This window comes from Oryza brachyantha, chromosome 10, assembly GCF_000231095.2.
Source record: "Oryza brachyantha chromosome 10, ObraRS2, whole genome shotgun sequence".
Taxonomy (NCBI): domain Eukaryota; kingdom Viridiplantae; phylum Streptophyta; class Magnoliopsida; order Poales; family Poaceae; genus Oryza; species Oryza brachyantha.
Genome location: NC_023172.2, coordinates 2570311 through 2583442, shown reverse-complemented (window position 1 = coordinate 2583442; position 13132 = coordinate 2570311). Strand labels below are relative to the sequence as shown.

At 40.3% G+C, this 13132-nt stretch overlaps 1 long non-coding RNA gene across 1 annotated transcript; it reads left to right on the top strand.

Annotated features, from left to right (window-relative positions):
* The first annotated feature begins 5856 nt into the window (after positions 1-5856).
* Positions 5857-11712, top strand: LOC102703522. The gene is made up of 12 exons (XR_005812566.1): positions 5857-6156; positions 6957-7086; positions 8539-8747; positions 8830-9312; positions 9387-9590; positions 9680-9772; positions 9852-9950; positions 10055-10411; positions 10524-10689; positions 10783-11019; positions 11110-11152; positions 11423-11712. It is a non-coding gene; the product is annotated as an uncharacterized LOC102703522 (long non-coding RNA).
* The last annotated feature ends 1420 nt before the right edge of the window (positions 11713-13132 follow it).

Sequence of the window (13132 nt, the reverse complement as noted above, 5' to 3'; positions counted from 1 at the left end):
TTAAAACACAATGCATGGTAGAGTCTACAAAAAAGGGTAAAATTTATCTCTCTTTCCCTTGACCCGTTACGAAGTATTTCGCTAGTTATATATAAAAGCGTATAACGCTGCGGTCGTCCGTCCATGTGTACGGGATCCGTCAGTGACCAAATTGCGTCACCATACTTGGACATGACTCACGGTATACAAACAATGGATTGTAAATTTTAACATCAAAATTTTGTCAAGTAAATAAATTCTTCAAATAAATCATTATTATTGTGATTTTAGGGTAGATTATTTTGATTGTTGTACAAAGTTGATGAGAAAAATTTTCTCTATATACATACTTTATTTATATCAAAAATTTATGAAGAGAAATATTTTACTTGTGTTTAAAGTATATTAATACATATGCATAAAGTTTATGACTAGAAATATTGTATCTAGTGACGCAGCAACCTAGCGCAGAACAAAAATGGAATGCTTAAAGTGGACGTAATTTATCTTTAATTTTCCAAAATTGCAAGTAGAAATACAATTAACAGAAAAATAGAATCGTGGTAGTGCTACGATTCTGTTTTTGTATTTTTTTTGAAAAAACAAACATATGCAATTAAATTGGTTTATTTGTCGTAGAAAGTATAAAATCGGAGCCGAAATCACATTAAACATTTACTCTAACATAAGAGATAAGGAGATCATTAGGAATATATTTGTCCTAGAATGTAAGAGTTTATATGTTTTTTAACATAAGTAAGATTGAGTAGTAAAGACTATAATGCCCGTAGTAGATGAGAATGGAATGATAGGTGAGGGTAAGATAAGAATAATCTAGAATAATAGGTGATGGATACGACAAGTACTATATAAAATAGTGTCGAAAATACTTATAATTTGGTATAAGATTTAAATACTAAAAATACTAAAATAGTTATATTTTAGAAATTCTTGATAGAAATAAATACTAAATATTGTTCTGAACAATACAGGTAGGTTTGTCCTGTCTCGAAAGATACTACTGTATAGTAGCTTGCTTTTTTACGTTGCTCCAATATAATAATACATTGTTTTCTACAAAAATTCCACAAGTGAAAATTAATTACTACAATACTAAAACAGAGTTAAGACTAATTGATTACTGGACTGAAAAAATTGATTGCTCTAGCCTCTAGGTAGCTGCTTGCTTAGCGTCGACGGTGCCTGCCGCCACGTCCGGCTTTCTCACGGTCACCGTTGCCGTAGTAGACGTCGTCCTCTTCCTCCTGATATCTTGCTGCTCGTGCTCGGAACTCTTCGTCCTGCTGCTTCTGCGCCGCTTTCCGCCGCGCCACGTGCTGCTGGTACGACACCGATGCAGGAGGGGGCGCCATCACCCCGGTCTTCTTGATGTCCGTGAGCGCCGACAGGGCCTCGTCGACGAGTTTGTATGCGGCCGCCACAACGGCGCTGGTGTCCTTCGAGTGGGCAAGCTTGGCGCAGAGCTCCTTGTGCTGGTTCCTGACGGCGTCGGTGGTGGTGGCCTCGGGCTTACCGGTGAAGCCGAGGACGGCAAAGTGGTCGGTGTTTCCGAGCTTGTCCTTGGATGCGGCGGCGGTGTGGACCATCAAGGCAGCCTGCACGCACTGGGCCTCCGGCGCGGAGGCAAAAAGGAAGGCGGCCATGTCGGCGTGCATCTTGCCGCCCTTGATGTTGCCGTCGGCGAAGCATTTCTCGGCGGTCTCCAGCTGCTTCCGGAGATTGGACGACGACGCCATGGCGCGCATTTTTGTTCTGATCCTGAATGCTGATGATGCTTTGCCTTTTGCTTGCTTAGCTTGTTGGTTTCGTTAATTGGTCCGGCGTTCAGGGCTATAGATTTATAGTGACGATGTGAGGCGAGAGGAGACAGGAGTCCGACTCCGATCAGAATCCCATCTCTGGTTCGACTCCGTTTCCGATTCGAGGCATGGAGGCTATCAGTTTGATGGGCCGATTTAATTGTGCTCTCTTTTTTCTGGCCTGGAGTCTAGCACAGGCCCATGTTCAAAAGTGATCAATGGTGTAATAGTAGGACGCTGTCACCTTCTTTTGACTTAAATTTATGTTTAAAAGCTAAAGTTTAAATTTAAAAAGTAAAATTTAAAGTTGATTTTGAATTTTTTATCATATTTTTTTAGACGTTGCCTTTATATTATTAAAAATAACTTATCATATATTACAGCTCCGTATCTCCTGTTGGCTCGGCTGACTAGAGGATAAATTAATTGTAGTCCAGCAACCAATGTTGGAATGGTATTTTGAGCCTTAGCCAATAGGAGAAATAATTAATAAGAAAATGTTAAAAGTTCTCTTCATAGAACTTATGCATATGAACTTTACTACCAACATGTTTGTTCCACAAAATGCAGATCTTCTTAATAGTAGTGTCCTAACTATTTGAGCAATGTCTCTAAAAAAAAACTATTTGAGCAATGACATGGGATAAAACTAGATAACACACATGCATGCTCGCTCAATGACTGGGCTTGAGTGGCGCATGCATGCGACATGTGTGTGAATACAGAAGATGCACCTCCTCGTAGAGATTGCACCCGGGCAGGTAAGGGTTTCCCTGCCGCATGCGTTCCCGCGAGTCTAACATTTACCCGCCTGCGAGGATACCTGCGGGTATATTTTTTATCCACATCTGTGCCCACCAGGTCCTCGGTACAAGTCGGGCAGAGACAAATGATCCCAGCTGCAAGAAATATTTAAATCTAGCACATATTTCCACAATACCAACACACATATACCAACTAATTTTAAGTAAATATTTGCGGGTACCCGACCCGTATGTATCCACCGATGAGATTTTTTACCCATGGCTATACTCATCGGGTACGAGATTAGCTGGTCCAGCTACCATCTGTACCTCCTCACCCACCGATTGAGATATTTTCTCATATCACTGACTTTTGCTCAGCAACGGGGGCCATACCCGATAGAGATAATATTTTAAACCCGTTAGAGATAACTGATTTCGTTCTAGCACATGGAAAAATACTAAAGATGCACTAAAAGCGTATCAAGCATATTATATTAAGTGAGTGTTATAAAGTGCATATATATATATAATATTATCTAAAACCATAATTTTGGCTTTTACAAAAGTTATACCCCCAGAGCATTAACTCCTCGAACTAGACTTCCAGTGGTAATAGGAATCGTACCATCAATTTACAAAATAAATTACATTTAGCCGATTAAATTTTCTGTGTTTGTCGATAACAGAAGTCAGCGTCACAATAAACCTGTGCACCACAGACTCCCTTAGTGGATTTTTTTATTTTTTAAACATTTTAATAAATAATCTTATTACTAAACCACAGGGAAAATATTTCCTCCTATAAACCTCTTGGCCATACCACCAATATTGACGTGACAAAACAACGCTATTATGTAGATTTTGTGGCGTATGGCGTGACAGCATTATCTTGCCACTTCACTGACACTGGCGTGGCAAGACTACCACGCCAACCAGGCTACGTGACAGCATTGTCTTACCACGTCACTAATATTTGCGTGGCCAAAAGGTTCAGACGGTGAAATTTTTTTCACCCGAGGTTTATTAACAAAGTTATTTATTAAAAAGTTGAAAAAATAAAAAAAATTCCCCTTAGTGCAAGCCAGACAAGTCACCCTGGCTGTTACAGAGACGCGTGCTTGTTTTCCATGGACCGCATGGACCGCCCCAGACCAACCTCCAACCGAGCCGCTTGCTTACTTGGGCCTGTATTTCAGAGGATGTTCAAAGGAGGAGCCTATTTTGGATTTTTTACTCATCCACGTTAGCAACAGAACATATTTTATAGTGATATGTGTAAAAAAGAACACCACTTTCCTCTTTGCACTCTTCTTTTTCGTCCATGTCATCCTATTTACTCATATGGTAATGGAGACTCAGCTACTAATCGCCTTTTCGCCTTTGTACGTGCCCTTAGCTTCACAAAGCCCACAAGGCCATGTATGTCTACTGCACGATGCAATAATCTCCACTGTACTCCATCTACCGTTTTGTCTTCATTTCTTCATCAACCATTTTCTAAATTTCTTCCTTTTTTCTAAGTACTCTCACATCTAACTTGTTAACCCATTACAATGACATCCCAACACGATATTCATCCACCGTATGCTACCTTGTAGCCAACATGATCACCTGGCATCACTTACCATTTTAAACCTTGAGCCTAGTTTTAATTGAACCTTTTACCAAATGTTGATGCAAAATCTACCGTTCACACGCTTTAGTACCAGGAGGTCTACTTATCTATAGTGCAGATCCTAAATATCCGTCTTTGAGGCATACCAGTTGATTTGACCCTGCAATTGACATCGAGCAAGCAAAGTAAATTTTTTTCAGACGTACTTGGCTCGTCTAAAAAAAAACGAAACGAAAAGGAGAGAAAGGGAACTCCACCGACAGGGCTGGATTATTATATTTAATTATTCAACTGAACTATTGTTTTAAGTTAACAAACCAAAAACCACACGGCTCCTAAAATAAGTAGCCATGGCAGAAACCCACTTGGCATGATCCACCATTAAACCCCAAACAAACACAAGCAACCTAAACACACAAACTATCAAGCAAAAAAACAAAGAAGACGATAAAAACTAGGGCTAAACTCCACAGGCTCTAGCGTAGCAAAAAACTTATTTGGTCTTCTGAGTCGATATCCAGCGCTTGCTCATCTTCAGGCTCGTACAACTTGCTCTATGTAGTGGCTACCAAACCACACCCATCATATCTTCCGTCTCTTCATCGGATCCTAGGTCTTCACGGGCTAGTTGCGATGGTCTTGCTCCTTTAGCTGAACTAGGCACTGCTAACACAATGATCTATGAAGCTCGTGACAAAAACTCTTCATCTTGGCGCTCCAACTGGGCATGAGTGGACTGCAGACGAGAACCTCTTCGAGCGGTCACTTTGGTCATGGCACCGAAGGGAGAAGGCACTCCTTTGTACTCCACATTCTCCTTCTGCAGCTTACGGATAGTGTGCTCAAGGGCGATTATCTTCACCAACTTACTATCATTCAAGGCTTCTTGAGCTTTTCAGGCATCCTCATGCAACTCATCGTAGGCTTTCCATAGTCTCTTGACGTGAATGATAATGGTATCGTTCTCATCAGTCATGTCTAGAAATACTGTCCATAGCATGGTCGAGCCATTGCATAGATGGTAGCGACAGGCAAAGTCCCACAAGAACCCATGATAATGGACTTTGGAGCTCAACCAACATATGGTAGTCAGCCGCCTAGCAATCATGTTCGTGCGTGCCACTATAAGCTTCTATCCACTTGTTGGTCCGATAACCAAGTATACCTGGGACTTCACACACACCCTATGAGGCAGTTCTCTCGCAAATAGAGAAACTGATATGTACTTTGACGTATACTCAAAACCACAAAAATATCACTACACCATGACCTCAAATTTCCGTCAGATGACTGTCGGAAAAGAATTTACATTAGCATCAGACAGTCTGTCGTAAGTAGTTTAGCCTCTGATTGTTTGTCGGTAGTTCTAGTAAAGCACACAAACTAACTGTCGGTAATGCTAATTACATACAACAGACATACTCTCTGTCGGTAGTTCTATAACTAGCATCAGATTGTGTGTCGTCAGTTTGGTGTCTGTGGGCAGTTGTTAGCTAGCCCCGCGCGCGAGGCACACACACCACCGAAAAATTGCCGCGCGTGTGCTGGTCTGAGCAAAAATTTACCGCGCGTGTGCTGGGCGGATTAACCCTAGGGTAGAAATTTCCCCTTCCACCTTACACTCTCCACTGCCCCCACACCTCCTCTTCCACCGTTTCTCTCTAGCACTGCGCTGCCGGACTCCATCCTCTCTCCGACGTGCCTCTAGTCCCCACTAGACGACCACTGCTCTCCACCGTGCATTCCTCTCCCCACCGCGCCGCCGGTCTCCACCCGCTCCCCACCGCGCCGTTGCTCTCCACCGCGCTGCCGGTCTCCATCCACTCCCCCCCGTGCTATCGCTGCCATCGCTCCCATCGTACGCTGCTCCACACTACGCGGTGAGCTCGCCCCTCCTCAAGCGTAGTTGCTCCCACTGCCTGCGCTTTGCACCTCCCCTGCAGCCATCTATTGGAACTATCAGGAAGCTCCAGGGAACCTCCGCTGCAGCCTATTGGTATCAATCCTTTTTGGTATACTCTTCTTGTGTGTTTCTGTTTCATTTTTGGATTTGTTTTTGTCTACTTCGGTGGTGGTTTGGTGGTGTCTGGACTGTGAGTGATTGGTTGAGATTGCTGCAGGGTGTTGGGAAAATAAAATTAAAGGCTCATAGTTTGTATAGAAAAAGTCAATACAAGTGTCTGATCTCAATATAACAACAAAGGAATTAAGAAAGTAATCAAATGACTTTGTTTGATTTATGTTTAGCTATAGCTAGCAATAAAATCAATGCAGTACCAAGAATTTTTATGTTGGAGAGATCGATTTGGCTCAGTTGGTCTGCAATGTTTATGTCTGTATAGTGATGGTACAAATCTGCAGTCTCCCTTTGCCCAGTAGATTTTATTACTTAGCATGATTGCAAGAAAAAAGAGTTTGTTTGTATGCATGCATGACATATTGCCTAAAAAAATTGTACAGTCTCCAATCCAATAGAACTGGATGGCCGATGGTTTTATTTGCTAGGGCCAATAAGATTACTGTCCACAATAATGGATAACTGCCATTGCTGGTAGCTAGCTGATCCATGGAGCTAGCATATGTAGTACTCTGCTCACCTTGTGTGTTTGCTCACCCTGTTGGCTACTTTAGCAATTTTGGTCATGTCATTTCTATTCCCTCAGCTACTATAACTGGAGCAACAAATCGTTAGTAGCCCTGTCACTGTACCCACATCACGCACATGTTACATACACGCATGCGCATATATCAAGAAAAAATTATTCACTCTTCTGTATATCTTTTTCTTATTTACAGAGGTTATGCATGTGTGTGTCATCAATTATCAAATGGATAAACAAGATTCAGGCAAGATGGATCACCTTTGCAGAAGGTTGATGTCATCTTTGACATAATAACCTGATAGCTGACATCAGCTAGACTCCAGGTTCGTAATGTGATGCCTTCAAATATATACGAGAAGTTACAGTTCTTTACCTAAGCTGTTTGATATATATAATGTTTTATTTTCAAATATTATCTGCATTTCTGGTTCAGAATTTTTGCAACAGAAGTCGCAATTCTTTACATAAGCTGCATGTTGTGATTGAAAGGAATCATCGATGTTAAAAGGTTGCGCAGTTTGTGTGGTTCTCATTATATTATCATGGCTTTCATTGTTGTCACTAGGACTTATGTTTGCTGTAATGCTTGGATGTGAATTTCTAATATTTGCAATTGAGTAAACACTTACAGCATGCATATTTGGGTTTCTCTAGTCAGTGAAAAATATCCGAGCTAAAAGTGAAACATGGATAAACAATGGATGGATATGCCTAGGTACATCGAACACTTTGAACAATTTTAGGTCTATATAGTCCATACCCATTTATCTAACCTGCCCTTATGGATGTATTGCACGTAGGCATGGCAAAGAATATTTTGAAGGGCTGAACAAATTCCTACAACATGCATTTAGTAACTTATCAGTAGGAAACAGAATACAATGCCCTTGTAGGAAATGTGCATGTTCATTTTGGAGAGATAAAAGCGAAGTTCGTGAGCATTTGATATGTCAAGGATTTCTAGAAGGGTATAGGACAAGGATGTTTCATGGAGAAGATAGTTCTTTTGTGAATTATGCTGAGTATGATGAGGACAGGGATGTGCAATCAAGTGAAGATGATGACATCTCTGATTTGCTTCAAGACTTGGCTTGTGGGTTAGATGATGGCGGGGAATTTGAGGATGAGGGTAATTTAGGGCAAACAAAAGAAGATTTGGATGTTGTTAAAATGCTATCGAATGATTATGGGCAAGACCTATACCCAGGATGTGATAAGTTCTCAAAGCTACGTTTCATAGTTAAACTACTGCACGTCAAATTGCTGGGGGGATGGTCTGACAAGAGTTTTGACCTATTACTAAATCTTCTTAATGAAGCTTTTCCTGAAGGGTCGGCACTACCAAAAAACTACAATGAAGCCAAGAAAACTGTCAAATGCCTAGGACTTGGATATGTCAATATTCATGCTTGTAAAAATGATTGCATCCTTTATTGGAAGGACAATGCTAATGCTAATTATTGTCCAAAGTGTAAAACTTCAAGATGGAGGTCAGAAAACAAAAGCCTAAGTGGCAAACGCATACACAAGGTTCCTAATAAAGTTCTTCGCTATTTTCCAATCAAGAGAAGGCTCCAAAGGTTGTTTGTGTGCTCTAGAACCGCAGCTCTAACAAGATGGCATGATGAAGGCCGCACAAAAGATGGTTTGCTTAGGCATCCAGCAGATTCTCCTCTTTGGAAGGATTTCGATCATTTTTGTATTTTGTTGTTATACATGCTGTAGTGTAGTATCCTGAAAAAACAATTGATAAACTACTTTTTGTCATGTTGTAGGAAAAAAAATGGAAAACGCAAGAGAAAGGAGTAAAGAAAGGAGGATCAATGAAAGGATAGAAGGACAGAGCAAGAAAAGCATCCTTACTGAGTATGAGATACTTCGAAATGGTTTAATACAAGAAAACAATAAGAAATTGGAAGCTCTAAATCTCCCGCCCATGCGCAGCAGTAAGCATGTTCAGCAGCAAACCAAGAAACTTGTCAAGGTTATGTTTGTCTTCAACTTTAGGTTGTATTTTTTCCGGCATGCAGCGCATACCTTTTATTTGACAAAAATACTTTTCTTAGGTAACTGATGGCACAAACACTGTTCCATGTGGAAATCATAACTTGCGGTCCAAGACAAGAAAGAACAGAGAGGAAAATGATGAAGAAGTTGGCAATGAAGATGAATACCAATCAAAACAAGATGCCATGAATGCCAATGAAGATGACTAAATGTGCTCAACTATGTGTTTATGACATGTCCTAAGTATTTGCAATTGTTTTATATATCCTATTTCTTCACACATGTAGAACAAGCACACGAGCTTTCACAAATAAAAAAAAAGAAAGATGGGAGGGGTATCACTCAAAATCTGAATATAATTTCAAGGAAGGGTCAAGATAAAATTAGAATAACTCTCAATGAATTTGGTCAGCCTGTTGGACTAGATTCTGCTGAATTTGCTAGTACACTTGGGACATATGTGAGGAAGAAAATATCTGTTGTATGGTGATTGGAGAGATGTTAACATCAAGGAGAAGCTACAAGTATGGAATGACATACAGGTAGATTTATTCTTATCCTTTTGTTGTTCCTTGTTATATATGACACTGATCTGTTGGTTTTCATATTTAAATAGACACATTATGATATCGATGAGGCTGGTATGCATTATGTTCTGGAGAAAGCACATATGATTTGGAAGGATTATAAGGCTGATTTGAAGAAGAAATATTTTGATGCAACTCTAACTGATGAAGAACTTATGGATAGACGTGACTCTAGAGTTAATGAGATTCAATGGGAGTGGCTTATTGACCATTGGAAATCTCCTGAAGCTATGGTATGATATATATTTATGATATTTACTTTGTTTACATTAAAGTAGCTACCTATACATGGAAAATAATTTTTTTCATGATAACTAAATAGGCTCGCTCCATAAGAGGCAAGGAAAACCGAGGAAAACTACGTATCTTACATACAGCTGACAGCAAAAGCCATGCTCGTGTTGGCCATGACTTGGTAACACAAGTATATCATGTTAAGTCCATTAAAGTGTCAGATTTATATGCCATTTTAATTATAACTTATCTTTTGCTAGGGTCTAAAGCTAGGGCATCCTGCTAGAAGCGATGAAGTCTGGGTTGAGACGCACAAACGTAAAAATGGAGAAGTTATTCCAGAAGCTGTGGAGACATTTGTATGTTTCCATTTTCTTAGATAGAAATTGTTTTTTTTTTTCATTTTCTAAAATAGAATTCACATGTTCTCTAATATTTGCTAATATGTTTTGTAATATTATAGGAATTGCTCAAAGATATTGCAGAGACTTATCCAGAGTTGAAGGAGAAAACTATCCAAGAGGGAGACTTGTATGCACGCGTGTGTGGAATGAAGGAACCAAGAGGTCGTGTCCGTGTGTTAGGAAAGGGACCGACTCCTCAGGATCTAGGCACACCAGGACCATGCACTAGAATTCCAACAAGACTTCAGCTCGAAATGGAAGCTCACCGTCAAACTAAGCAAGAACTTGTACGTTTAAATCAACGTATGGATGACATGCAGCAGCGTTTTAATGCAATGGAGCAGATGGTTATGTCTCAAGGTGTGCAGAATATAGAAACAAGTTTCCAGCATGCATTGAATTCTCGACTTGCCGAGGTAAAGTGTGTTGCCAACTTTGCTTTCTTTCCTCAATTACAAATCATTCAGAAATATGTGTTATATTTATTGAGAACAATACCATATACTATTCTAAGTCATTTGGTTGTAGAGTCCAAGAAGTCAAGAAGGACTTGTTGACCCACCATAAGGCACTTAGATACACTATCGGGCGAAAATGACTCTATTATCCGTAGAAAGTTATTAATCTAATGGTGTTTTCAAAGACCATAGTGACAAGAAGACAAGAGCCCCCCAATGTTGCAGAAGAAAATCTAGTAATTTTGCTCATCTTTATTAATCCAGTTTTTAGTTAAATCATTTTAATTTTGCTTGCTGCCATACTGAATTGCATTGTATGCGTGCTTTAGGTCGGTAGAGATGTTATCTTATATGCTGCCTTGAGAACCGAAATACCTGTGGCTAAAGCGACAATCGTATCAATTGATCCAAACCACTTAGTGGGAGGACAACCCCTTGGTGTACAATTCTATGAAGTCGTGGTGAATGTTGTGTTGAAAAGGGATGCCTTGCTTCCTCGTCCATATGATAGCATGGAAATTATGGCCGATGCTCAGTATACATCCATTGCATGGCCAAGCAATAGAGTAATAAACTGGAACCGGTACTTCTATTTCATTTGTCATGACTTACTCTTCATTTCTAACCATCTGATAATGTCATTTAAATTTTGTCAGCTGAAGGTTACCAAGAGTAGTAGTAATATCTCCAAAAGTGCAGGTATTGGCTTCTAATGACTACTGTCTAGTATTAGTTCAGTAGTAACTATATTTCTTGTTAGAAATTTCTATAATAAATTACCTCTTTAGTTCTTCACTCGGTCCCAAAATTCAAATTTTGCCCTCAACTGAAACTTGATATGACCATACTTTCAGTCAAGCAAATTTTCTGTTATTTCAACAACTAAAAACACATTGCTGATGAGCCATTCTTTATGTTATAATTGTGAAATCTCAAGCAATTCCTTATGAGGATTTTTTTTCTTCACAGGTGTTTAGTCTGATTATCCAAGCGCAGGCTGCGAAAGCAACCTTTGGTCGGGTGATGCCTTATGCAAATTGATGTTTGTGTTCACAGTAACTAGAAAAATCTAGGGCAGTCTAGTTTGAGAAACCCTTAAACTTGTATTTTGGTACTGAAAATTGCTTGAGTCTGGTCACTTGTCAACTTGTGATGTTTTGGAGAACTATGCGAATTTGGGATGACTAAAATATGCACATTTCTGTTGTGACCTTTAATGTTAACCACAATGTTCTCTCCATATGTATGTGCTAAATGAATGCCTGCAATCTGGTGTGGTCTACTACTTAATTTCCCAAAATCTGAATCTTGTGTGGTTTACTGGCTTTTAGGCAAAAGTGCTTTTAACCAGACACTGCATGTGTCTATATCGGTAGAAGTATGTCTGTGGGGGAAAACGTGTCTGTCGGTAAACCAAAAATATCATCCTCACACTGTTTGTCGGGACTTGTAATGTCTGTCGGCAATGCTCTTTACCTACAGGATCTTCACCGACACACACTGTCTGTGGGGAAAGGTCTTTTACGACAGACTATGTGTTGTTGAAGATACCCTTCAACGACAGATTGATTGTTGCTGAAAGTAAAACATGGTGTAGTGTATGCCATGAGAGCGAGTTCACACATGAACAATCCCATGTCGTTTTCGCGATAATTCCGACACGTAGCTACGGGAAACAACGACTACGGCAGCAGCAATCTACGCAGCTAACAGTAGCTAGCCGATAGCAGCAGCAAAGCAACGACCCAGCAGCAACAGCGTGGAGGAACGTGCAGCGGCAGCAAGTGGCAAGCGGTGACGGTGGCGCAGGGATTTGGGGGCTGGGCTGGGCGGATCGTTCAGGGACGTCACTAGGCTAGGGCTCGGCAGCAAGGCATGCACGCGAGGAAGGTGAGGAGGCTGCAGATTTGTCAGGAGGGAAAAATATAGGGGATGGCCTCTCCATTTGTAGGAGAAAAATTAGAGGTAAATCCTAACCGATCTAGAAATCCAAATCCCTAAACAAAGAAAGAAATAAAGATAAAAGTATAAATTAGAGATAGATTCCATCGGAATTTGGGATTCACATGGAGATCAGGGGGTGGAGGGGCGGCCGCCTAGAAAAGGGATGTGGGACAGTGGGAACAGTGCATGGGTGAAGCTGGGGTGGCTAGGCTGGCCCAGGCCAAGCCCGAGGCCCACGAAGTCAAGTCCTATGGCTAAAAAAGAAAAAAAAAGTAAATGAAAGAACAGGTTCTTGACTTTATATTAAACTTTGAAATTTGAACTGCATGTTCAGTTAGATGATTTTGACACGACAAACATGCTAAACATGCATTCGCAGCCTTTGGGTGCCTAATTGTTAACACCAAAATTTGGTAAAATTTCTTAGTGAATTTGGTTAAGGAAAGACGCAGTTAGCAGATAAAAATTTTATCCGGAAGAGTTCGAATTCAAGAAGGAGTCATGAAAACCAAGGCATGGTGGCATAATTTTATCTATTAATTAGAGTTAGCTTAAGATTTTTCCATTATCCCTAAGAGAGTTATAGTCTGATCGGGACTTATTATCTATTAGAAAACATGTGCCGTATTCAATAGGAATTAGAGATAGAGTTTGCTATTTCTTTTGTCTATTAGAAAGTGTGTGTCGTGTTCGACATGGACTCCTATTCAACCATGGGTATAAATATGTACACTC